Source organism: Dipodomys merriami, unplaced genomic scaffold, assembly GCF_024711535.1.
Source record: "Dipodomys merriami isolate MVZ:Mamm:240054 unplaced genomic scaffold, mDipMer1.0.p SCAF_10, whole genome shotgun sequence".
In the NCBI taxonomy this organism is placed as follows: domain Eukaryota; kingdom Metazoa; phylum Chordata; class Mammalia; order Rodentia; family Heteromyidae; genus Dipodomys; species Dipodomys merriami.
The window spans coordinates 12,119,316-12,143,644 of record NW_027202271.1 but is presented as its reverse complement, the minus strand read 5'-3'; the positions used below and the strand labels follow the sequence as shown (position 1 = coordinate 12,143,644).

At 46.2% G+C, this 24,329-nt stretch overlaps 1 protein-coding gene across 1 annotated transcript in view; it reads left to right on the top strand.

The window, feature by feature from the left end:
- The first annotated feature begins 4,353 nt into the window (after nt 1-4,353).
- The window catches only part of Vdr (vitamin D receptor), a 65,001-nt gene continuing 45,025 nt past the window's right edge, over nt 4,354-24,329 (top strand). The window contains exons 1-2 of the mRNA XM_070039804.1: nt 4,354-4,401; nt 14,514-14,577. The gene's annotated coding sequence lies outside the window, so the exon portion shown is untranslated. The remainder of the gene's footprint in view (nt 4,402-14,513; nt 14,578-24,329) is intronic.

Genomic DNA, 24,329 nt, shown 5'->3' with positions numbered 1-24,329 from the left:
TTAACCTCTTCAGCACCCACATAATTGGAAGTCCAATGCAACCTAGCCCCAAAGCCTCTCCATTTATCCCCAGCCTCAGGATTTCCCAGGAGACTCCTTCCTTAAAGGCACAAAGTAAGAATTCTCTCCTACACCTGAAAGCACTAGGGATGAGGTAGTCTTCAACTCATGCAAGACTTACCATGGTCTCAGCTATAGACTACTAGAAACTAGAAAGGACTCCAAGCTTCTAAGTTATTCTCCTGGTTCCAATGATTGGGGTTGGGACTTGGACAAAGAATCATCACTGTCTGCTAGGGTTTGGACAGCAGCCCAGAAAATGCATGGGAGGCTTGGGAGAAGAGCTCTGAGCGGTCTCTCTGCTTGGAGGTGCAGGTGGGAGGTTTCACCTTCCTCTGGCAGGCCCCAGGCTGTGTGTTACCATAGCAGCACACTTGCCATGCGAGGGCCAGCAGGTTGGCAACCTGGACTTGAAGGGGTGGGAGCAATTCAGAAAGATGAGTGCCAAAAGCCCCCGGGATGGAGACATGAGCTGGGCTACTGGGAATGGAGCCCTGGAGCCAGGTAGATTTGGAGTTAAGATTTGGAAGTATCCGCCTCTTTCTGTAGGAGGGAAGAGGGAAGGAAGGAAGGAAGGAAGGAAGGAAGGAAAGAAGGAAGGAAGGAAGGAAGGAAAGAAGGAAGGAAGGTAGGAAGGAAGGAAGGAAGGAAGGAAGGAAGGAAGGAAGGAAGGAAGGAAGGAAAGAAGGAAGGAAGGGAGGGAGGGAGGGAGGAAGGAATATTGAGAAAATAGAGAACTTGGCAGGGTAGCTTTTGTTTCATACAACTTATCTATATGCGTAAGACACTAGGTCGTGCTAAAAATTCATTTTTTACTACAGAGTTCAGTTAAAAGTTTGCAAAACACTGTCCCCAGAAGACCCTTTTGTTTGGTTTGTTTTTGCTGCCTACAGCTTCTTCTATTTATTCATTCCATTCTCACCATCTGGAACATCAGCAAGGAGTTCAGTCCTAGATTCACTTTGTCTTTAAAAAAACAAATGAGTTCACCTTTTGTGATCTCATTTTTTCCCAATATCCAAAATAAGAGAGCTCAGTGACAAGACAGCCTGGTCATCTTTTGCCTCTGACACTCAGTGACTTCACGTCTCTGCAAATGTTCTTGAGGTAGGGAGGGCAGCATGGTCAGGCACACCTGTAAGTCCAGTTACATGGGAGGCAGAAGTAGGATGATCACAATCTGAGGCTGGGCTGAGGAAAAGCACAAAACCCTATCTGAAAAATTATAAAAGCGCAGGGCTGGGAAGGTGGCTCAGGGGTAGAGTGCTTGCCTTGCATGCATGAGGCCCTGGGTTCGATTCCTCAGCACCACATAAGCAAAAAGAAAAAGCCAGAAGTGGTGCTGTGGCTCAAGTGGTAGAGTGCTAGCCTTGAGCTGAAGAACTGAGGGACAGTGCCCAGGCCCAGAGTTCAGGCCCCACGACTGGACACCCCCCCCCAAAATTATTAAAGCACAAAAGGGTTTGAGGAGGGAGTGAGGCTCCAGTGGTAGAGAGCCTGTTTAGCAAGTATGAAACCCTGAATTCAAACCTTAATACCACCAGAAAAATAAAATTCTTTGGGGTTTTCTGAGTGAGAGGTTTCCCTTCTACTTTCCTATAACCATAACCATAAAATATTTAAGGGGGGAAAAAAGGGCCCTAAAACAAGAGAAAGCAAACAGTCAGATGGGAGTGTCCCATTGCAAGTTCAAAGGACACACTTTTACCTGGAAAGCAACCTCTGGACACTTAAACCTTCTGTCTACAAAACAGAATCTGTGGGAACCTCAAAGAGCCAAGATGTCAGCCAGACTTGAGGACAGTTTCCAAGTTGTGGAAATGGGAGATCCACACACTGAGAATAAACTATAGCCCTGTGTCCTGACTGCAGCCGCATCTTCTCCGCCTACCTGCCATCACAGAGACCAGCCTCTGCCTTGTGGAATGAGATGCCCAAGGCTAGCTTCAGCCTGGCATGCACCTGCAAGGTTCATTTTCTGTATAGATGGCTACATCGATGGCCGATCGTATGGTGTCTTGAATGTCCCAAGTGCTTATAGATAGGCCATGATGCACTTGAGCGGAGATGCACATGGAGTGTCCCTCAGACAAACACCACCAACCATCTCTACCAGAGCCAAGGCAAGAAAGGCTACCTTTAGGGAAAGGAAAGGAAAGTGTGTTTTCTGTAGAGGACCCAGGGCATGGTTCACGCAGTAGTCTAGATAAAGGAATTTAAAGCTGTTCAACGTGTAGTGCAGGAATAGTGCCTGACATCAAGGCTTGGAGAGAAGGGGTATGGGAACGCGACATCCTTGCAGAAGAAGCAGGGGCAAGAGGTAACCATTATAATGGAACAAGGAAGGGGGGGGCATACTAGGAAAGTGTATGAGAGTCTTATCTCCAATTAACCAGCAAAATGCTGGAAGTGGAAGTGTGGCTCGAACAGTAGAGCACCAGCCTTGATTGAAAAAGCTGAGAGACAGTTCCCAGGTCCGGAGTTCAAGTCCTAGTACTGATATATGGGGGGGGGGCTGGGGAGAGATAAGAGAGAGAGAGAGAAAGGGATGGGGGGTGACAAGAGGAGAGGGGAGCATATTTAGAGAGAAATCCTGGGTTCAAGTGATTTTGTCATGTCTCAGCTTCAAAAATAGCAACAATTCTACACATCCGTTGTACAATAGGGATAGTTTTAAATTTTTATTGTTATTATAAAAATGATGTGCAGAGGGGTTATAGTTACATAAGTCAGGTAAAGAGTACATTTCTTTTTGGACAATGTTGTCCCTTCCCTCACTCTGGGGAGAGTATTTTCTACTTTGTGGTCACAAAAGTTTGGAATGAAGAGTAAATAAGGTATTTTAAAAGTATTTTTGTATTTTTAGATATTTTATGTATGTGACGTATCAGATTCACTGCTACAGCCAAGAGCTATAAAAAATAGTCACACAGGCCATAACTATGGCATGTTTAGTATTCATATACTCTGTGTATGTGTATGTACAAGAAGAGAGAGAGAGAGACAGAAAGAGTTTGAGTTCTGGAGCTTGAACTCAGGGCCTGGGCACTGTCCCTTGGCTTTTTTAACTCAAGGCTGGTGCTCTACCACTTGAACCACAGCTTTACTTCTGGCTTTTGGCTGGTTAATTGAAAGTCTCGTGGACTTTCCTTCCCTGATAGCTTTGAACAGCAATCTCATATCTCAGCCAGTAGGGACCAATTTTTAGCCCAAATTTTCTATAGTCAATTTTTGGCAGTCACCCACAATCTCAGGTCTCATATTGTACTTTAGTTTTCTTCCTTCCTTCCTTTCTCCTTTCTTCCTCCTTTACTTCTTCCCTCCCTCCCTTCTTCCCTTCCTTTCCTCCCTTTCTCTTTCTTCCCTCTTTCCCTCCTTTTTCAATTCCTTCTTTCTTCCTTCCCTCTTTTCCTCCTTCCCTCCTTCCCTCCTTCCTTCATTCCTTCTCTCCCTTCCTTCCTTCTTTCCTCCCTCCCTCCATTCTTCTTCCTTCCTTCCTTCTTTTCCCTCCCTCCCTTCCTTCTTCCCTCCTTCCCTCCCTTCCTTCTTCCCTCCTTCCCTCCCTCTCTCCCACCCTTTCTTCCTCCCTAATAAGTCTCAGAGGGGAGGAGAGAACGGAGAGTAGGGGCTGGGGAAGCTAAGTTTAAACCGAGCTTGGTTGAGATTCTCAACATCTGGAGGTGTCAGGTGGGAGGGATGATGTGCCTCCGGGCTCTGCTGCTCAGTGCCCTTTCATCCTAACTTTTGGAGTTTAGTTGAGCTTCTCGGTGATCGGCAGCAGTGAACTCCCCAGGATTTACCGTCAGTGCAGAGAGAAAGGAGCCCTGAATGGGCAAGCGCTCTCCACCTCCTTGGTGAGCAATGAGGACCTGGCCAGGTCAGCTCAGGTGGAGGTGACGCACCTGGCTGAGGTGTTCTCAGCAGGCTGGGCAGAACCAAGGCAGACGGGGTGAGGGGGGGAGGCGGTGGCAAGATCCACCACCCATTATCACAGGCAGACTCGTGCCTGTGCTCTGTACAAATCCACCCAAAACTCTGCTCCATTGGGGGCAGAAACAGGCCTTGCCCTACACGCAGTCGTGTGAGGTTTCACCAAGCAGAGTCTCCAAGGCGACGGTGCTGTGGTTGATCCCAAGTTAAGATGGTTAACAATGCCTGTACCGTGCGGGGCAGGAGAAGACAGGACCTGTGGGCGTGGCCCGGTGGCGGGGCGGGGCGAGGGGCGTGGCCTCTGGCGGGGCGGGACCAGGTGCTGGGCTGTCCCTGCTTGTCAAAAGGCAGCAGCCCGAGCCCGAAACGCCGGGAGGGAGCGCAGAGCAGCGCGTGCACCCGCCGGACCAGGTGCGGACCGGGGAGAAGCGGGGATGGGGATGGGGTGGGCGTGGGGTCCTAGGGTAGGATATAAGCCCAGGGTTTAAGAAGGGAAGAAATCTCGAGATCTGAGGTCTCTGATGTAAGCACTAGTCTTGAGTCAGAAGCGCAAACTTGGAGACTGGACTGAGCCATGAGGTTAGAACGCGGAGCCGGCACTGAGTTCTGTGCCTTGGTGTGCAGGAGGCTCAACAGCAGAAACTGTAGCTTAGGATAGTGCCCACCACCCTGCGGGGCAACAAGAAACATTGTTTCCCTCCTCTGTGAGGCGCCTTGGCCTGCGGTGGAGGAATGGGAAAGGAAGCGACGTCTCGTGCGTGGAAGCTGCTAATGGGGTCTTCTGAGAGTTGAGATTCATTCAGAATCGTGTGCCATCCATGTGTGCGCTTCTGGGATAGTAGTTGGGTAGTTTTCTCTTCTTGATTTTTTTTTGTAACCCAGTGATTTGAGACCTAATTGGCTCTAAAACACTCGATTTCACTCTCCCCCCAACCCCCCCCACCCCCCAGGAGATATCCAGAGGGACTTGGGGACACACAGGGTAATGGAGGAGAGGATCTAAGGAAGTAGTTTCTGTCTGGGAATCAGGGGAACTGAATATGTGGGCAGAGGGTGAGGATTCAGACAAAAAAAGAACTTTGTAGGGAATTGCTTTGGTCTCCAAGTATGTTAGCTGCCCCCCCCTCCCCGCCCCCCTTCCAGGGATCAGGGGTTGAGAGTCACTCTGCCTAGGCTGGCACAGCCAGGGATCTCTGAGCCTAGGCCCTTCTTGCTCCTCCTCCTCTTCCTCCTCCTCCTTGTGGTGAGTGAGTCAGCCTCCTGTCTGGGCTCAGTTGCAGCCAGAGGGGCCAGAGCCCAGGCAAGCAGTTGGGCAGGCATTTTCTGAGCATTGCAGGAGTTCCCCTGGGCAGAGTTCAGTTCTGTGGAAGACCGTCTTCTTCTCGAGCTTAGCAAGGGGGAGGGGCTCACATACCCAACCCAGAAGTGGTTGTTTGGATGGCCATGAGATGATTCCGGAAGGGGATGACTGTGAAGGGATGGTGGCATTTGTGGTGAATCTACATCTCTTATCCTTCTCTGGGATCAGGAGGTGTATCCTAATACTGCAGACTTCTCCAGCCCTTTATTCCATTTCTCCCACCTTGTTAGCTAGGAGATGGGCCCAGAGAAGAAATTGAGACGGTTCTGGAACCAGAAACTTGTAGGGAATACTTTGACTTAGGCTAGGGAGTAGGGGTGGTTTGCTGACGTAGATGGTCTGGTCCTAGGAACCTTAATTCTATGAACTAAGAAGTGGTGGTTGGGGGATCTTCCTCTCAAACAAGGGCTGGAGGAACTCTAGGTATTTCTGACATAGTTTGGTGACTGGCATACAGCCAGAGTGGAGGTCAGCAAGAAGGACACTTTTTCTCTGGGTTATCTTTTGGATAGTAGAGGCCCTTGAACAGAAAACAAATGCCCAGAGCCCCATATGACCTCTTATTCAGTAGCCTCTATAGACCTATTTGAGAAAAAAATCCAAATCCAAGGAGGTAAACCAGGCTGTGGAGCCAACTGTGGGAATTTACAGTCTATGCTCTGGCTGAGTCCCGTGGCTTTAGATTTGGCTGGTAGTGATCAGGAATGACTTTGTCCCTTACCAAGATTTTTTTAAGGAGCAGGGAGAGGATGAGAGAAAAATGAAGAACACAAAAGAAGAGAGTTAGGAAGTCTCTTCATCCTCACCCATCCATCACACTTGTATATTGGAGGAGGAGGTTATGTTGTTTAATGTACTCTGATTATATGTAGTTATGCTCACTCTCATTCTTCTTTTTTTTTTTTTATTCTGCCTCAGAATTGGTCTCCTTTTGGGACTGAGTCCCAGAGGTCCAAGAGAAATTCCTAGACCCTTACCCTCTGTCCCCATCTCATCCAGCACAGATAGCAAGTGTCCAAAGCCATTCAGCAAAGGAAAACCTGGGAGACTGAACCAAGTGCTTATTCAAGATGAGAGAGAAAGTTTTGGCCATTGAATTCTTTACCTCACATCCTAAGGGTGCTGGGACTATCCGGCTAAGGCCAGTCTCTGGGACCTTTGCTAGAAATCCACTATCACTTATGCATTAGTGGAGTTCTCGCAGCCAGGGAGCAAGGGCCAGGAGTGTCTGGACAACACTTGGGTTTATGTCTGCACAGAGACAGAGGGCTCTTGCTTCCTTTGGTCACTGCTGTAAGTCTGTTTGGGATGCAGACAAAGGGAAGCGAGGAAATGACCAGATTGCATTAAGAGCCTTAAGCCAGTGGCTCATACCTGTAATCCTCGCTACTCAGGATATGATATGAAGATTGAGGCTCTACACCATTCTGGGCAGACAAATCCATGAGATCTTTATCTCTAATTAACCAGCAAAAGTCCAGAAGTGGAGGTGTGGTTCAAGTGGTAGAGCACCAGCCTTGATCAAGAAAACCAAGCAAGAGCACAGGCCCTGAATTCAAGCCTCAGGACTGGCACACAAAAAAGAAGAGTCTACTTTGTGCCCCAGTTTAGTGCCATCCTAGTGAGGGGTGTCAGGAAGCAGATCCTTGAGGACCAACTTTATGATTAGGACCCCAGGAGGAGGAACAACTCTCAGACTCTTTCCCTAAGATGGTCTAGATCTGACTGGGCTGATGCCAGCCTAACTGTTGCTCTGAACTACCAAAGCCTTGCTTTGAATTAATGCTTCTGTCTGGTTGCTCCTTAACCTTTCCCACCTTGCTGGATGTTTAAGACAGAGAGGCTGTATAATGTATCATCCAAACTGGGATACTGTTGAGAGTAAAAGAGAGATTCTGGTGGGTTAGCCAACACCACTGAAATAAAGCAAAACTGTCCAGGGCAAACTGGAACATTTGGTCATCCTAGTGAACAGCCAAGGTCACACACAATAATGATGGACCATGGGGCAGAGGGAGCTCAATATTTGAGGGGGGGAAATAAGGATAGGTAGCTGGCATGTGTGGCCCACACCTATAATCCCAGCTACTCAGGAGGCTGAGATCTGAGAATCACAGTTTAAAGCCAATCCAGTCAGGGAACTATGAGATCCTTATCTACATTTAACTACAAAACAAAACAACAAAATGCTGGAAGTAGAGCTGTGGCTCAAATGGAGAACACTAATCTTGAACACAAAAGCTCAGGGACAGCATCCAAATATCCAAGCCCCAGGACACACACAAACACACACACACACACACACACACACACACATATGAAAGGAAAGAAAGAACAAAAGAAGGAAGAAAAAAGAAAGGGAGAGGGAGGAAGGAAGAGAGAAAGAAAGAAGAAAGAAAGAAAAGAAAGAAAGAAGAAAGGAAAGAAGGAAGGAAGGAAGGAAGGAAGGGAGAGAGAAAGAAAAAGAAAGAGAGAGAGAAAGAAAAAGGAAGAGAGAGAGAGAGAGAGAAAGGAAGGAAAGGAATCAAGAAGGACGGGAGAGGAGAGGAAAGGAAAGAATCGCTTAATTCTGGAAGCAGCCCCAACACCCAGCCTGCTCCCTGGGATTATCAGTTAATTCTAGTCTCTTCCCTGAGGGTAGCGCTGCTCCCTGCCACCCTGTGGTAGGACCCAGCCCACCACTAGTGTGACTTCCTTTCACCCTTGACTTGTGACTGGCCTCACCTTTGGTTTTTTTCTGCCCCACCCCTACCTTAGACAGGAACAGAAAGGCCTGCCAACTCCTCTTTGGCTCCCCAGGGGGAACTGGGATTTATAATAGAGCCAGGTCCCGTGCTTCCTCTTCCCTCTTCGCTTCATCTCCAGCCCATTCGTTTTGTCCTTACAGCTTGCTAAACTTCTGGGGAAACCAACCATTCCATTGCATAGCAAAATCCAGTTCAGAAAGCGAATCAACCACCAGGAAGGGAAGGGTGGCTAAACCTTGTCCAGGTAGATAGACGACACAGGTCACTTGCAATCATGATCCCAGGAAATGGCACCCAAGGTAAAGGTGAGAGAAGAGAGCAGATGCTCAGCAGGAGATGGAAGTCCATTCCCTCCAACTTCTAGAATTTGCCTCTTCCATCTGGTCTGACTGTTGGGGAAATGGTTCAGGGTGGGGACAGACAGTTCTTGCTCAACCCAAGCTATAGGCGTTGGTGGCAGCATCAACATCCTGTGGTGGTGACATGTGCCCTTCCTTATGAGTTCTTGGGTCTCAGGGTCCAGATGCTCAGAGAAAGATCCCTGGGGAGTGTCTCCAGTGATTCAATGGCATTTGAGTGATTAAGGCATGGAGGACAGGGGGAAGTGGGGCCTTTTTCATGATTGAGTGGTAGAAAGAAATTTGTTCTCATCATGATCCATGAAAGGACAAAAGTGAAAGGTTCTTAGGAAATTCCACCTTTGAAACAACTCGGGGTAGGGGTGAAGAAGGAGGTGATGAGACCCATTGGTTCGTTAGGGCAGGCAGGGCAGGGGTGACTGGTGGATACATGGTAAAAGCAGTAGGCAGCTCTGTGAGTCTCAGTGTGTGTCATGCGTTTGCAAACCTGCCCTGCAGGTCCCGTGCCAAAGGAATAGACTAAGCAGTGTTCCCAGAACCAGATGCCACACAAAGTCCTCATTCTGAGTCCTGGTCCCTGCCCGGGGTGTGGGCAGTTCTGCCAGCAGGAAAGTAGAGTTTGGGCAGGACCCAGGAGCCTTGTTCCTGGGAAGCTGCTGCCTCTCGCTGGCCTTCTGATGACAAATTGAAGCATTAGGTGTGTAGTCAGGTGAGACACAGGCTCTATTAGAGACCCAGGAGGTTCTGGGCTTTGCTAGAGAGACATCTGCTGGCACTGGAGTTAGAGCTCCAGGAACAGTAGCTTACTCCCTTAGTACCTGGCACTGAGCTACTTATATGACAAGTACCACCTCCTAGTCTTAGCGCTTTACCTTGTGACTCATGAACCACTGCTCCAATTACCTGACAAATCAAGAAACTGAGGTTTGGTGAAATGAAGCCATGTGCTGAGATCAGCCAGTTTGTGAAGGGCAGTTCAAGACTCACTCACGTTCAGATCTGCAGGATGCCAAAGCTTGTAGCCTTCAGAAACTCTGCCACCTTTACTTTCACGGGACAGCTACAGCACTCTGTGTCATGCCTAGCACTTTTGGAGGCCTGGGATAAATGCATGTGAGTATTAGGGTTAGAATTACTAACTAGTTTGAACAAGTTGACCTGAGAGCAGGCTCGGTTTGCCCAAAGGTTACTCTAGGGACGGTGGCACTTCTGCCAACACCTTTAGACTGAGGAGCCTCTGGCAGTCATCGTTACCTGCTCAAGTTAAAAGCAGCTTAAAAGAATCTGGAAGCATTGTACAAACAGCTAGCATGAAATCAGCAAGACTTGAATGACCTGGAAGGCAAATAAAAAATACTCTCCATTTTATCCATAATCTGCTCTATGCTAAGTACAAGATTAAAAACAAAACATGTCCTGTTGGCAAATGGGAAACTAGTCATACCCTGCCTACCTGTTCTCCCCCTTTCCCCCAGCCCCTGGCTGTCCCTTAAGGGCCTCTGAACCCATTAGCTCCTTAATATCAACAGCCTAGCTTTGGAATAAGTACTATGATTCTAGACTGCTGATGGAAGGAATGTTGTAAGTTTGGAAGGGTTTCTGTTGTTGTTGTTTTGTGCCTGTATTGGGGCTTGAACCCATGGCACTCCACTCAACTTTTTTGCTCAAGACTCTCTTGGATCTTTCTGCCTGGGCTGGCTTCAAATCACAATCCTCAGATCTCAGTCTTCTGATTATTTAAATGATTTAGTTCAAAATGGCTGGACAGAACAGAAGAGTCTGAGTTATACATGGGTTCAAATCCTGCCTTCACCACTTTCTGGCTAGCAACCCTGGGCAAATTTCCTAATCTCCCCAAATTTCAGTGTCATCTGTGAGCTTGGGGTTTACAGTTTTCAGGCCCTGAGTTCAAGCCCCATGGCAATAAAAGTCCTATTGCACTGGGTACCAGTGACTCACATATGTAATCCTAGCTACTCAGGAGGCTGAGATCTGAGGATTGAGGTTCAAAGTCAGCCCAGGCAAGAAAATCCATAAGATTCTTATCTCCAATTAATTACCAAAAACCATGGACAATGGAGCTGTGGCTCAAGTGGTAGAGTGCCAACCTTGAGCAAAAAGTTCAGGCCCCAAGTTCAAGCCCTAGAACACATGCACACACACATACACACACTCACTCTAAGGTGGATTTTGGTTAATTATTTCTTTGCTTTGCTTTATAAATGATCATCCATGTGTGTTTTAGAAAACAATATATTGTTTTGTTTCACCTGGCCTTGAAGTTTACATCCATGCATCCTCTATTGGTGTGCTTCTTTCAATATCACCTTTTTCCCCTTAGATAGTACTGAAGTTTTAAACTCAAGGCCTTGACCCTTGCTAGGCAAGTGCTCTACCACTTGAGACACATCTCCAGCCCTTTTGCTTTTCACTACTTTTTCAACAGGGTTTCACTTTTTGCCTGGGCTAACCTAGACATTTATGCATGCTATGTAGCTGAGCTGATGGCAGGTGTACACTATCACATCCAGTTTTTATTGGTCGAGCTAGGATCTCATGAACCCTTTGAGCAGACTGGCCTTAATCCTTCTGATCTCAGCCTCTTACCTACATCTCTTATGCAGCTGGAATGACAGATGTAGACCACCATTGTCCAACTTGTTGGTTGAGATAGGATCTTCCTAATGTTTTGCTCAGACTGGCCTGGGATTGTCATCCTTCTTCTTCATACCTCCTATATAACCAGGGTTACAGCTGTGCACCACCATGCCTGGTCTCCATTCTTTTCAACACCTGATATAGACTTTATTTTTAAATTGAAAAAAAGGCATATTAAATGCATTTCTACAGGCCCTTTTAAGTTAAGATGGTATTGCTCATGACCAAAGGATCTGGTTTCTGGCTGATGTGTGTATTTGTCTGCTGCATTGTACATAGCTGATCCCATAGAGGTTGGAGCCTGACTCTAGGAGCTGGGCCTCTAAGTACAGTTAAAGCCCTTCCACCAGTACTGGACAAGAGGGTCCTGTGGCTCTACATTCTGCTCAAAACTTGGTGGTTTCTTCAGATCAGTCAAGAGCCTGAGGTCAGCCCCAAGTACCTACCCACCCACCAAGCTGCATATTGGTTGTGGATTGGGAAGTGTGTGTGTGTGTGTGTGTGTGTGTGTGTGTGTGTGTGTGTGTTTCTTTGGCATTCATTTTGAGGAAAGGATATAAAGTATCAGAACCATGTGTGAACTAGCTAATCGGTACGTAGGGCTGGGACACACATATGTTCAGGGCTTCATGATTATTTAAGAGCTTCAGGTTAAGATGGACTGGTGTTTAATAGCCTCTAATTGGCCAATTGTTTGGAGTCTGAACTTGGGCTGGGGCTTTTGGGCTTGTCCCATTGGAGAAGCAGGGAGTGGTATGAGGGTTGAAGGAAGGGGACAGAAGGTTATCAGGGGAAAAGGAACAGAATACTTGCCAAGAATCCTTTTCCCGGCCAAGGCTTAACAGCCTGCCTGGCAGTGCTGAGGAGCTGAGCTGTTAGATGCCCCCAGCATCCTGGTAGCCACATAAACAGCCAGCTGCCCACCCACCCAGCCACCCACACAACTAAAGAATGTGGCTGGCTGGGCACTAGCCTGGGCCACCCCAGCCCTCAACTCTGTAATTACTCAGCCAGTCTATGCCTGTCAGTTCCAGGGGCAGGCAAGTGCTTCTGCCCTGGGCTTCACTTTGCCTGCCAGACTGAAGCTATGCTCCACAGCAGGGCTCTCTGCTTCTGTCTCTCCCCAACCCCCACCCTGACACCTCCCAACTCCACCCAGTGCTTCTCTCTCTACCCCAACCTTTGACCCTTAAGAGGTTAACCTTAAGAGGTTACCATATTATCTAATAGCTGAAAATCATTTTAATCTGGGATTTGTATGACTTGCTACATTCCAGGCATTAGGTTAAATGTTTATTTTTTTCTTTCCATGCACTTTCTCACCTATGCCTTTCAAGAATCCTAAGAAATGGGTAACAGTGTCCCTACGATAGGAAGAGGTAACTGAGGTTCTAAGAGATTCAGAGGCTAAATATTTTGCCCAAAGAGCCAGAATTTGAATTTAGGTCATTCTAAGTGAAACAGGCATGTCCCCTTTGTCACTTGCCCCTGCCTTTTTTTTTTTCCTGCAGTGTCCTGGTTGCCCAACTAAGTCTCTCCCTCCCCTTCCTGTCCATAGAAGGCTAGAAAAGAGGCTGGCAGGTGGTACATGCCCAAGTGAATGGGGCAGTTCCAAGCTGGCCAGGAAGGTTCTGGAAAACACCTTCAGGGCAGAGTTCTTTGTTCCACACGGCTCTGAATTTCCGGATTTCTGCCAGGGGTGGGAAGTTACCTCTGCCCAGCCTATTTGGCAAGCACACTCATATCTTGGGTGCCATGATGTTCAGAAGTGGAGGATGGGGTGCCTCGGGTAAAATTCCATTAGAATGAACTCCATTTGAGATCTGATTGGTTTTGTTGAAATTCTATGTGCAGCCTGAGAAACTGGAAATAAAGAAGAGCCAGTTTGAATTTGGGTGTCTCTTAGTAGGGTCTTCAAAGTTTAGGAGTCTAGAAGGAGAAAGAAAGAAAGAAATTCACCCCGAGTCCTCCTTCAAGTGCCTGAGCTGTTCTGGGCAGGGCTGGGTGGGGAGAGTTTTGTGCATAACTTCACTGACAGTGTTGTGATTGACCGTTCAATTGTCCTCTATGCACACATTACTCGAGCCCCAAGAACAGACAGGTGGAGTCTCAGCACTGAAGTGTCTCAGCTTAATCCAGTACTTAATGTATCACAGATTCACTCGGAAGTTCTTCATTGGATGGAAACATGTTGAGATGTTTTCCCTGAGCTGGAAAGGGCAGTTGTGTGATATGGTTAAATCATCTTAACAAACTGGACTCAAAGCTGAGCACCTGTGGCTCATGCCTATAATCCTACTTATTCAGGAGGCATAGCAATTCGAAGCCAGCCCAGGCAGGAAAGTCTGTGAGACTCCTCTCCAATTAACCAGCAAACATCCAGATATAGAGCTGTGGCTCAAGTGGTAGAGTACTAGCCTTGAGCAAAAAAGCTAAGGGTTAGCCCCAGTACTACCCCCTCTCCCACACCAACAAAACCAAGCTGGGCTCACTCAGCTCAGGTATGCTTCAGTATATCAGGTATACACAGTTACAAGAACTAATATTACTGGCATGTGCTTTGTGCTGGATACTCTAGCATGCATGGCTTGAATCCTTCAACCCTAGGAGGAATGCACTATTGTTTTTATCATTGCATAGGTGAGGAAACAGGCACTCAACCTAAGTAATTAGTTCTGGCCCCACAGCGGTAGTTTTTTGAACTGCAGCTTCTGATCAGAGTGATGCTGTCACTGTAGGCTCACTGTGGGCTGGTACAACACAGGGACCAGGAGAGGGGCAGTGAAGAGGTGGAGGTAGACAGATCTTAATGTGGTGGACCACAGGGCCCCAGCTGGGTCTAGACTGGTAGCTTACCTTAGACCAAAACATCTACTAGAAGTACAACACAATGTGGCCACAAGAGCTAATTTGTAAAAAAAAAAAAAAAATGGGGGTGGGGTGGGAGGAAGGGAGGAATCTAGGCAATTAGATTTTTTTCCAAGAGTACAATTCCTCCATTTTAAAGCCTTGAAAATGGAGTTTTAAAATTTGCCATCACCATTGTGAAGGGTGGGAAACAGATCGTATTTCAGCCAGGTTTGGCCTGGCTTTTTCTTTCTTTTTTTTTCTCTCTCTCTTTCTTTCTTTCCTTCTCTCTTTCACCCCCTCCTCTCCCTCCTCTCTCTCTTTTTTCCTCCCTCACTCTTTCCCTTTTCCTTCCTTCCTTCCTTCCTTCCTTCCTTCATTTCTTCCTTCCTTCCTTCCTTCCTTCCTTCCTTCCTTCCTTCATTTCTTCCTTCCTTCCTTCCTTCCTTCCTTCCTTCCTTCCTTCCTTCCTTCCTTCCTTCCTTCCTATTTGTGCCAACACTGGGGCTTGAACTCAAGGCCTCATGCTCTCATTTGACTTTTTCCTTCAAGGTTGGTGCTGTACCACATGAGCCACACCTCTACTTCTGGTTGGTTTTTTGCTGGTTAATTGCAGGTAAGAGTCTCACAGATTTATTTGCCCAGGGTTGGCTTCAAACGTTGATTTTTCAGATATTGGTATCCTAAGAAGCTAGGACTGGGCTACCAGCACTGGCAAATCCTATGTGTTTCTATCTTTGAACAGAGGGCAGTTACAGAGAATAAGTATACATGTATAAATAGGAACCATTTTAGAAAAAGCCCCTTACTAAAGAATCAATGACCACTCTTTGGTGAGTTAACAACAAATCTTTAAGAAGGAGGGCTGGGAATGTGGCTTAGTGGTAGAGTGCTTGCCTAACATGCATGAAGCTCTGGGTTCCATTCCTTAGTACCACCTAAACAGAAAAGGCTGTGGCTCAAGTGATAGCTTTAAACAAAAGAACCTCAGGCATAGAGCCCAGGCCATGAGTTCAAGCCCCAGGACTGCAAAAAGAAAGAAAGAAAGAAAGAAAGAAAGAAAGAAAGAAAGAAAGAAAGAAAGAAAGAAAGAAAGAAAGAAAGAAAGGAATGATAACCCTGCATGAATTCCCCCTTCCTCCCTTCTTCTCTTTCACCTTCTCACACTCAGTCTAAGCAGAGATTTTTTTTCCTGTAGATATTAGAAGCAAAGTCATATATGAAAAAAAATTTAAAAACTTATAGTTAAAGAGTCTCTAGGCAAAAAGAAAATAACCATTGGAAAGTTCAGAGATGAGCTTAGGCTGGATGGGGACACTTTATGAGTCCTCTGTACTTCATAGCGGTGCTGAGGGTGGGAAGGATGGAACCCAGGGCCTCATGTCTGTTAGGCAAGTGCTCTACCACTGAGCCCTCCTCTGAAGTCCCCCACATCCACTGTACTTGTTGCTCTCCCAGACTAACAGAGGGATACTTCACTCTATAAATTTGTCTCTTCATAGCTTCTCCTTTATATCTGAATTTATTCTTCCTTTTACTCTTAAATAGTTGGAAGAATAATAGTGAAATAATAGCTGATGTTTTAACAGTTTTCACTGGTGGTGGGACTTGAACTCAGAGCCTGGGTACTATCCCTGAGCTCTTTCGCTTAAGGCTAGCGCTCTACTGCTTTTAGCCACAGCTCCACTTACAGTTTTTTGGATGTTAAATAGAGATGAGAATCTCATGGGGACTTTTCTGCCTTAGCTGGCTTCAAATCGTGATCCACAGATCTCAGCCTCCTGAGTAGCTAGGATTACAAGTGTGAGCCCCCAGCACCCAGCTTTATAACACATTTTTTATAACAATATTTTGTCTTAGGCCTGGCACCAGTAGCTCATGTCTGTAATTCTAGCTACTTAGGAGGCTAAAATCCAAGGATCATGGTTCAAAGGCAGCCTGGGCAGGAAAGTCTATGAAACTCACCTCCACGTAAGCATCAAAAAAACCAGAAGTTGAACTGTGACTCAAGTGGTAGAGTGCTAACCTTGAGCCAAACAAGTTCAGGGACGGTGCCCAGGCCCTAAGTTCAAGCCCCAGGACTGGCACAAAAATAAAGAAATAAATCAATACTTTATCTCAATGGATACAACAAACATACAATTGGAAGTCAGGTGTAGTATTCCCTTTTTTTGAGGCCTGGTAAAGTAGCAATGTTTTCCTTCCTCTTCCTTCCATTCTTGGAGATGGCAGGAAACATGGAAGGATGCATGCCCCTAGCCCACACAGCTCACTCTCCACCCTGCTCTCCATGTAGTTGAAGATGATACTCACATCAGTACGTGAACCCCTGTGGTTATGGTTCCCCCTTCTCTGAGAAGCCTGGCTGCCAGAGGAGTAAGGTGTGGGCATGGAAAGGGCCCTCAGTGGATGGTGGCTCATGGCCAACTTCTTCCCTAAGCCCACCCCCACCATCCATCATCCTGAGCTATCATCCTGAAAGCTGGGCAGAAAATAGCTCACTCAAGGGAATTATTTTTGTCTCTGTTAAACTTCAATCCAAGGCTCCTGAAGAGTCTGGCTGCAAAGCTATTTTTCAGGTCCGGGGGAGTTCTGGGAAAAGAAGGGGAAGCAGTAGGTGGAGGAGCTGCTGCTTCTCCTCTTTCCCCACCCTCACCCCTGGTTTGGGCAGGAAAAGGCCATAGTCACTGAAATTCTGTTCATCAGCTGCCCAACTGGCAGCCACTCTAGCTGATACAGTACAGCCTAGCCAAGCAGCAGGAATTGGCTCCCCCCCCCCCCCCCCCGCCACTAGCCCTTTACCTGAGCTGAGCTCTGAGCGACCCCATCCAATTCCTTCTCCAGAATGGATGGCTCTATGGGGAACAATTGCCTGGCAGAGAGGCCTGGAACTGCTAGGAAAGAAGAAGGTTATTTTCCTGGAGAACCCGGGTTTAGCTTAACCTCTGTCCTGAGAGAGCAGTCACTGAAAGGGAATTAAATCTGTTTCATCCTCATCCCTGTACCAAAGAAATACAAGGAAGATGGAGATGGCTTATGGGACACGGTTAGGAAAGGCAGGTTGTAGTTAGAGAGGGTTCATGCATTAGGACAGCTCTTTTCTAGCAGTGTATGGTCATAAAAGAGTCCTCCAGACAGATTATTCATTATTTTATCTTTTTGTGCTGGTCCTAGGACTTGCACTCAAGACCTGGATACTGTCCCTGAGCTTTTTGCTGAAGGCTAGTGCTCTACCACTTGAGCCACAGCTTCACTTTCAGCTTTTAAGTGGTTAATTGTTGGATAAGAGTCCCACATACTTTCTTGACTGGCCTGGCTTCAAACTGTGATCTTGAGATCTGACTTCTGAGTCTTTCAGATATGACCCACTGGTATCTGGCTGGACTCATATATTAAAATAGTGAGATTATCTTCCATCATAGTTTTGAGGGTAAGATGAGGCACATGTTATTATCCAGGTAAGAATTTGAACATCTGGTCACAAATTATGGGTTGGCATGTGCCTATATATAGATAGGACTTTTCTTTCAGGCCCATGGTACAAGTGGTAAGCATGTGTGTGTATTTGTGCCTGATGCCCTTCTGTAGAGTGATTCCTGGCAACAATCAAGTGACCTTGTTGACCAGGACTGCTGAAAGCTGAATAGCCTGAAGGCAGGCTTGGAAATCCAAAAGCTGTGTAGCATCAGCTCTTACTGTGCTAAGCAACCATATCTGACATTCCCCCCCCCCAAAAAAAAGCTTGATGAATGAAGGAATAATTGACTGGTGAGTTATTCAGCTTCCTTTTCTCCTTGTTAAACTATTTGTTCCTTCAATTTTTCTCTCCTGGAAAACATCTTTTGCATACTAAATGGGGCTGATTTTCCCAGAAGTCTTTCTTCTATCTTTCCCTTCCAGCTCAATAACGAATAGTCTGATTCCCAGTGTTTAAGACTCATCCCACAGCTCTGGGTCTACAACACAGGACCCTCAGCTGGCTGCAGAATAGACTTTCTACTTGGCTGATCCTTGGAAAACTTTCTCAGTGAACCAACAAAATCTTAAAAGCCTGGTATTCAGCTGGGCACTCATTGCTCACGCCTGTAATCCTAACTACTCAGGAGGCTGAGATCTGAGAATCACAGTTGAAAGCCAATCTGGGCAAGAAGGCTGTGAGATTCTTGTCTCCAATTACTTACCAAAAGGCTAGAAGTGGAGCTGTGGCTCAAGGGGGTAAAGCAGTAGCCTTGAGCACAAAAACTTAAGAACAGAGCCCAGACCTTGAGTTCAAGCCCCAGGACTGGGGACACACACACACTGACAAAACCTGGCACTCAATGGGTTTACTGGAAGTACACAGTAGAGAAAATAATGGGATATAATTCCTGGAGGTTTTTAACATAAATATGATCAGTTGTCTTATCTCTTCATAGTTCCTTCCCACTCACTCTAAACATATTGGACTGGCATGTCCACCTCAAATATTCTCTTCCCTTGTTCCTCCCAGCCTTTGGGTAGATAGCATCCCATGCCTACAGCCTGGCTATCCCTTTTACCATCACTATATTGAACTCTTCTACTTCTCTGTTGGCAAATGGGAAAAGGACCATCTCCAAAGAACCTACTTTTCTTTCTTCTCGCCAAGGCTAAGGGCTCTCCTACATGTTCCTGTCTTTCCTTGTGCTTACCAGTCCAGTAGTATTGGTCAACATACTCAATTGAATGGCTCTGTAAAGTATAAGCTTCAAGAAGTTAGGGTATGTTTTCTCCCTATCATGTCCCAAACTTCTAGTATAGGTCTTGCTGTGTAGTCAGTGCTCAAAATGAGACAGAAGGTCATTATCCAAAACTAAACTGCAGCTAGGTACTGGTGGCTCATGCCTATAATCCTAGCTACTCAGTAGGCAAGGTCTGAAGATCTCGGCTTGAAGCCAGCGGGGCAGAAAAACCCTTGTGAGATTCTTATCTCCAATTAACCAGTCAAAAACCCCTAGAAGTTCCACTGTGGCTCAAAGTGGTAGAATACTAACCTTGAGCTGAAGAGCTCAGCGACAGTGCCCAGGCCCTGAGTTCAAGCCCCATAACCAACAATAAATAAGTAAATAAATAAATAACCAAATAAATAAATGATTGATTGATTGAATGAATGAATGGATAAATAAATAAATAGAATGATCCATCTCCCCCTACAGCAAGTAGCCAGAATTATGGAAGCCACAGAGAGTGGAGGAGTGAAAAAATGTAGCTTTCTGGCCAATGTTTGTTTGGGCTTTAAAGACTAAGACCTAGTTTCCGCTTAACCCCACTTGAGCACACACACACACACACACACACACCCTTCTTGGGATCCTACAGTTCTTCCCATTTTCCTAGAGTTTCCAAGGACTGTTCTAACAACAGTAGCTAATTGTTATTTTTTGTCTGAGACTGAGACTGGAACTTGGTATCTGACACCTTTGCTTATTAGCTGGTGCTCTACCACGTGAGCCATGCCCCCAACCCTGATAGCTAACTTTTATGATCTTGCATTGCACCCTTTCTGAGTACTCCTGAGATCCACTTATTCAGTCCTCACAATAGCTCTGAGACTAAGGAAGGTATCACCATGGCTCTCTTTACAGATGAGAAACCAGGAACGGATTCTGGGGGAAGCTGGACACTATTTAGGGAGCCAGGAGGGCCCAGATGCTCAAGATGGCTGGATATTAGCTGGGAATCCGATGCTGGGAACCATCAGTATCTTGGACCTACAAGGAAACTCCATGATTCCATGATCACATCAGTCAGGAAGGAAAATAAAGAAATGCAGCCGGGCCATGGGTAGCTTGGGACAAGGAGGGCTGGGCCTCAAAGTGGTCTGGCTGAGGGAACACGGACTTGGGCCTATGAGGACTCGGGTTGAGGGTTCCAGCACTGACACACTTATCCTGGAGAGAGGCACACAGGACCCCTAGAGCTCAGCTTGGGGATGTCTTAGAAGAAAAAGTAGTTCAGTTGTCCTTGAGTCAGAAAGCAAGCAAGAGAGAGAGAGAGAGAGAGAAAAACAGAGAGAGAAATGGGGGAGGGAGGGAGAAAAGAGGGAGGGAAGGAAGGAAGGAAAGAAGGAAGGAAGGAAGGAAAGAAGTAAGGAAGAAAGAAAGCAAGGAAGGAAGGAAAGAAGGAAGGAAATCAGAAAAAAAAAAGTCTCATTTAGCTATGAGCTACATGGGCAATAGCAGTGCTTGGATTCCCAAAGGAGTCTGGACCTACATTCTCTGTATTGTTGGTGCTTACTCTCTATGACTGCCTCAGTTTCTATCACTTAGTCTCCACTGTCATCAGGCAAATAGCTTCCTTGTTCTGCCATTTTTGCCTGGATCAAATATCTTAGCCAAGTGCCCCATCTAAGTATCCCAGGAAAAACATACAGAATAGAGAAAGATCCAGCAGGCCCATCTCACTTTCCTCTAAATATTTCCTGACCATCCTGAGGCCTTGCCTCATATATATATATATATATTTTTTTTTTCCTTGCCTGTCCTGGGGCTTGAACTCAGGGTCTGGGTGCTGCCTCTGAGCCTCTTTGTACTCAAGGCTAGCTAGCACTCTACCACTTGAAGCAGAACGCCTCTTCTGGCTTTTTCTGAGTAGTTCATTGGAGATAAGAGTCTCTTAGAGTTTTCTGCCCCAGATGGCTTTGATCTGTCCTTAGACCTCAGACTCCTGAGTAAGCAGGATTACAAGTGTGAGCCACCAGCGCCTGGCTCTTGCCTTGTGTCTTTAACCATGAAGGCTGAAGCCAAAAGCTGGATTTGGCCAGGCAGGAAGAAGTGAGTGATTCTCACCCACCTTTCTGATAAGAATCTGCCATTGTGAAGTAGTCCCACGGCAGTCTGCATTAGAGACTCTTACAGTATCTTTCCAAAGAATGAAATACACCCCTACCCCTTACTGCACTACCCTGGAAAGCTGCTCAGGTCAACAATTGGATTTCTCAGGACTTAGCCAGGGTGGAAGTAGGAAAGTATTCTCCCTCATTATGTGGCCTTGGACAAGTCAAGTTCCCTCAGATGGCCTCACTTTCCTGAGCTGTAAAACCAGAGAGCTTGGTTTTATGACTTATAATGAGAACAGCGCCCTATGCTTGACTGACCACTGTAGCTTCCCACACTTACTAGCAGTGATGGAGCCTACCTGCCTGTTACCTGCCGAGCAGTAATCAGCCTAGAAATCTTGTTGACAAAGCTAAGGGCAGAGTTTCCACTGGAAAAAAGCAGCTTGCAGAAATAATTGTTGCCGATAAAAAGTGGAAATTGATCTAAAGTAAGCAGTGGCTCCACTCCACGACCTGGGGCCTCGGGCCTAAGATGCTGCTAAGAGTGACAGACAGTCACCAAGAGAGAGTCTCAGTGAATGGGAGTTTGTAGCATCTATCAGATGACCCTGTATACCCTAATACTGTATGGATGTCAATTCATGGTTTGTTTTGTGTGTGGGGGGGGGGGTGGTAGTGGTGGTGGCACTGGAGCTTGAACTCTGGTCCTCAAACTCTCATTTGGCTTTTTCTCTCAAGGCTTGCTGCTCTATCATTTGAGCCACACCTCTACTTCTAGCTTTTTGCTGGTTAATAGGAGATAAGAGTCTTATGATATTCTACACACACACACACACACACACACACACACACACACACACACACACACACACACACAGAGGAATGGCTTTAAATTGTGATCCTCAAAGCTCAGCCTCCATAAGTAGTTAGGATTATAGGCAGGGACCATGCTACCCAGCCCAGTCCATGACTTTTATCAGCTTCTCAAAGATGGATATTCCCCAAATAGTTGATTAAGAGCCATGTCCAGGGTTAAACTTCTAGCCATTGCTGGGCCATCAGCCACTGAATTTCCCCTAGTTGAGTCAGTGGTTAAATATGTGGTAAGTCTAATAAATGTGCTGAGTTGTGATGTTGGGACCCAGCTCTTCCCTCCCCCGATCCCCCCAGGAGACCAACCAATGGGCTGCAGACAGAGGCAGTGGGATCCTTATAGAGGAACAAGTTGCCTGCACCCCCCCCCCCAGGATTCCACAGGGCCCTTCCCTTGTGGAATTGTCCTATCCAGTTTCAGTCATGGAAGTGACGCAGACATGGTCTATGCTTACCCCATCACTTCCTGCTCTTTTTTCTTTCTTTTTTTTCTGCTGATCTTGGTGCTTAGACTCTTGACCTGGATGCTGTCCCTGAGCTCCTTTTTATTTTGCTCAAGGCTAGTGCTTTACCACTTGAGCCACAGCCAGTCTCACTTCAGGCTTTTTCTAGGATTAATTGGAGATAAGAGTCTCATGGACTTTCCTGCCCAGGCTGGCTTTGAACCTCGACCCTTAGATCTCATCCTCCTGAGTAGCTAGGATTACAGGCATGAATCACTTCTGACTCACTTCCTGCTTTTACAAGAATCAGGCCTATACTTCAGAAACTTATGGGGTCTAAAATTAACTCAAATGTCACCCAGGCTGACTTCTTCCCTTCCCTTCTCCCCAGCTAACTGATGTACAACTTAAGCACCATAGATTGTTATGACAATTTGATTGATGACTGCTAACCGTAAAGTATCTTGGGTAAGAAGTCCCCTTGTGGTGGCCACTCCAAACCTCTCTTAATAAGGTCTATGGAGAATGTTCTAGAGAGTCATCTTTTAGAGCTGCAAAGAGCTGGTTTAGGACAGGCGGTGACCAACTACAAGGGCTATTTTATCTGTGCGTAGGATGAGCTTTCTGAGCATAGAGCCATCCATAAAGCATCCAAAACGCGTGGGAGACAAATTCTCTATCAAGAAAAATATTGATATGAGCTAAGAATAAGATTATTTTGCTAGAATATTCTAGAAGGGATTTAAAACAGATTAGATGAATGATGCCAATTTATCTTCCAATCTTGAAATTTTCTGGGGTGACTGGTCTATACTGGGTTTTACTTTGGACCTTTCTAATGTCAACCATTCTTGTTCACATTTAAAGTATGGGTGTATGGAGAAGATACAGAGGCTATAGGGAAAGAAGTAGCTTGTGCTGGGTGCTGGTAGCTCATGCCTGTAATCTTAGGAGGCTGAGATCTGAGGATCTCGGTTCAAATTCAGCCCAGGAAGACAAATCATTGAAATTCTTATCTCCAATTAATCAACAAAAAGCAGGAAGCGGAAGTGTGGCTCAAGTGGTAGGGAACAAGCCCTGAGCAAAAAAGCTAGGTGAGACTGTATGGTCTTGAGTTCAAGTCCCAGTACAGGGACACACACACACACACACACACACACACATATACACACACAGTAGCTTGGATAAAGCCTATTTATGTAACACACTTGCCCTTCCTTCATTATTCCTCTCTTCTCCTGAGAAGTAACAAAGAAGTTGTTCTGGGTTCAATGTCACTTTAGCTGTCACTTTGGCATGCCTCAGTGATGTGTTAGCATAAAGAGATGACAAATAAAAGGTTAGGAGGGCCATAAGTGCTCACCACTCCATGTGCAGAGGCAAAGAATGACCAAAAAAATTAAAAAGTAGCAAGCAAAGACCATGTGCACACAGTCCATGTGCAGTTAAGGCTGTGGATACATAGACCCATCTACTAGACCCATCTACTCCAGAGTCCAATAGATAGCTCACATTAGAGGTGCAAATTTTAGGGAAAATTTTTTTCTCTGCACAGAAATGACTTAGTTTTTTCATTTATTTCTAGAAGGAGTGAGATCTTTGAATGTCAATAATTTTGAGTGTGTGTGCCAGTCCTGGACCTTTGTACTGTCCCTGGGCTCTTTTGCTTGAGCTGAGTGCTCTGCCACTTGAGCCACAGATTCATTTCCAGCTTTTCTAGTGGTTAATTGGAATGAAGAGTCTCATAAACTTTCCTGCCTGGGCTGGTTTGGAGCCATGATCCTCAGATCTCAGCATCCTGAGCAGCTAGGATTACAGGTATGAGCCATTGGTATCTAGCAAAAGTGGAAGGAATCAGATTTGGTTTCTTCCTTCAACAATTTTAAAAGCTCAGTTTTGATCACTCCAGCTCCAAATGGGATGGGTACCCATTCCCCACTGGGGTACATGGGCCACTCATCTTCATGCCTTTCCTGTCTTAAGGCTGAATCTAAGGCCGCGTGGGTCTCATGCTCAGGCATGTATGTTGGGGCTCCCCTAAAGGATCGGGGAATACATTTCATAAAATGTATTCCCTGAACTCATTATGATGGGAGATCTGATCTTGTAGTTGCTGGAAACTTTATTATTTATTTTAGGTGCCAATAGTGGAGCTTGAACTCAGAGCCTCATGCTTTGGCTTAGCTTTTTGGCTCAAGGCTGTCCTTACGACTTTAAACATGCCTGTACTTCCGGCTTTCTGTCGTTTAATTGGAG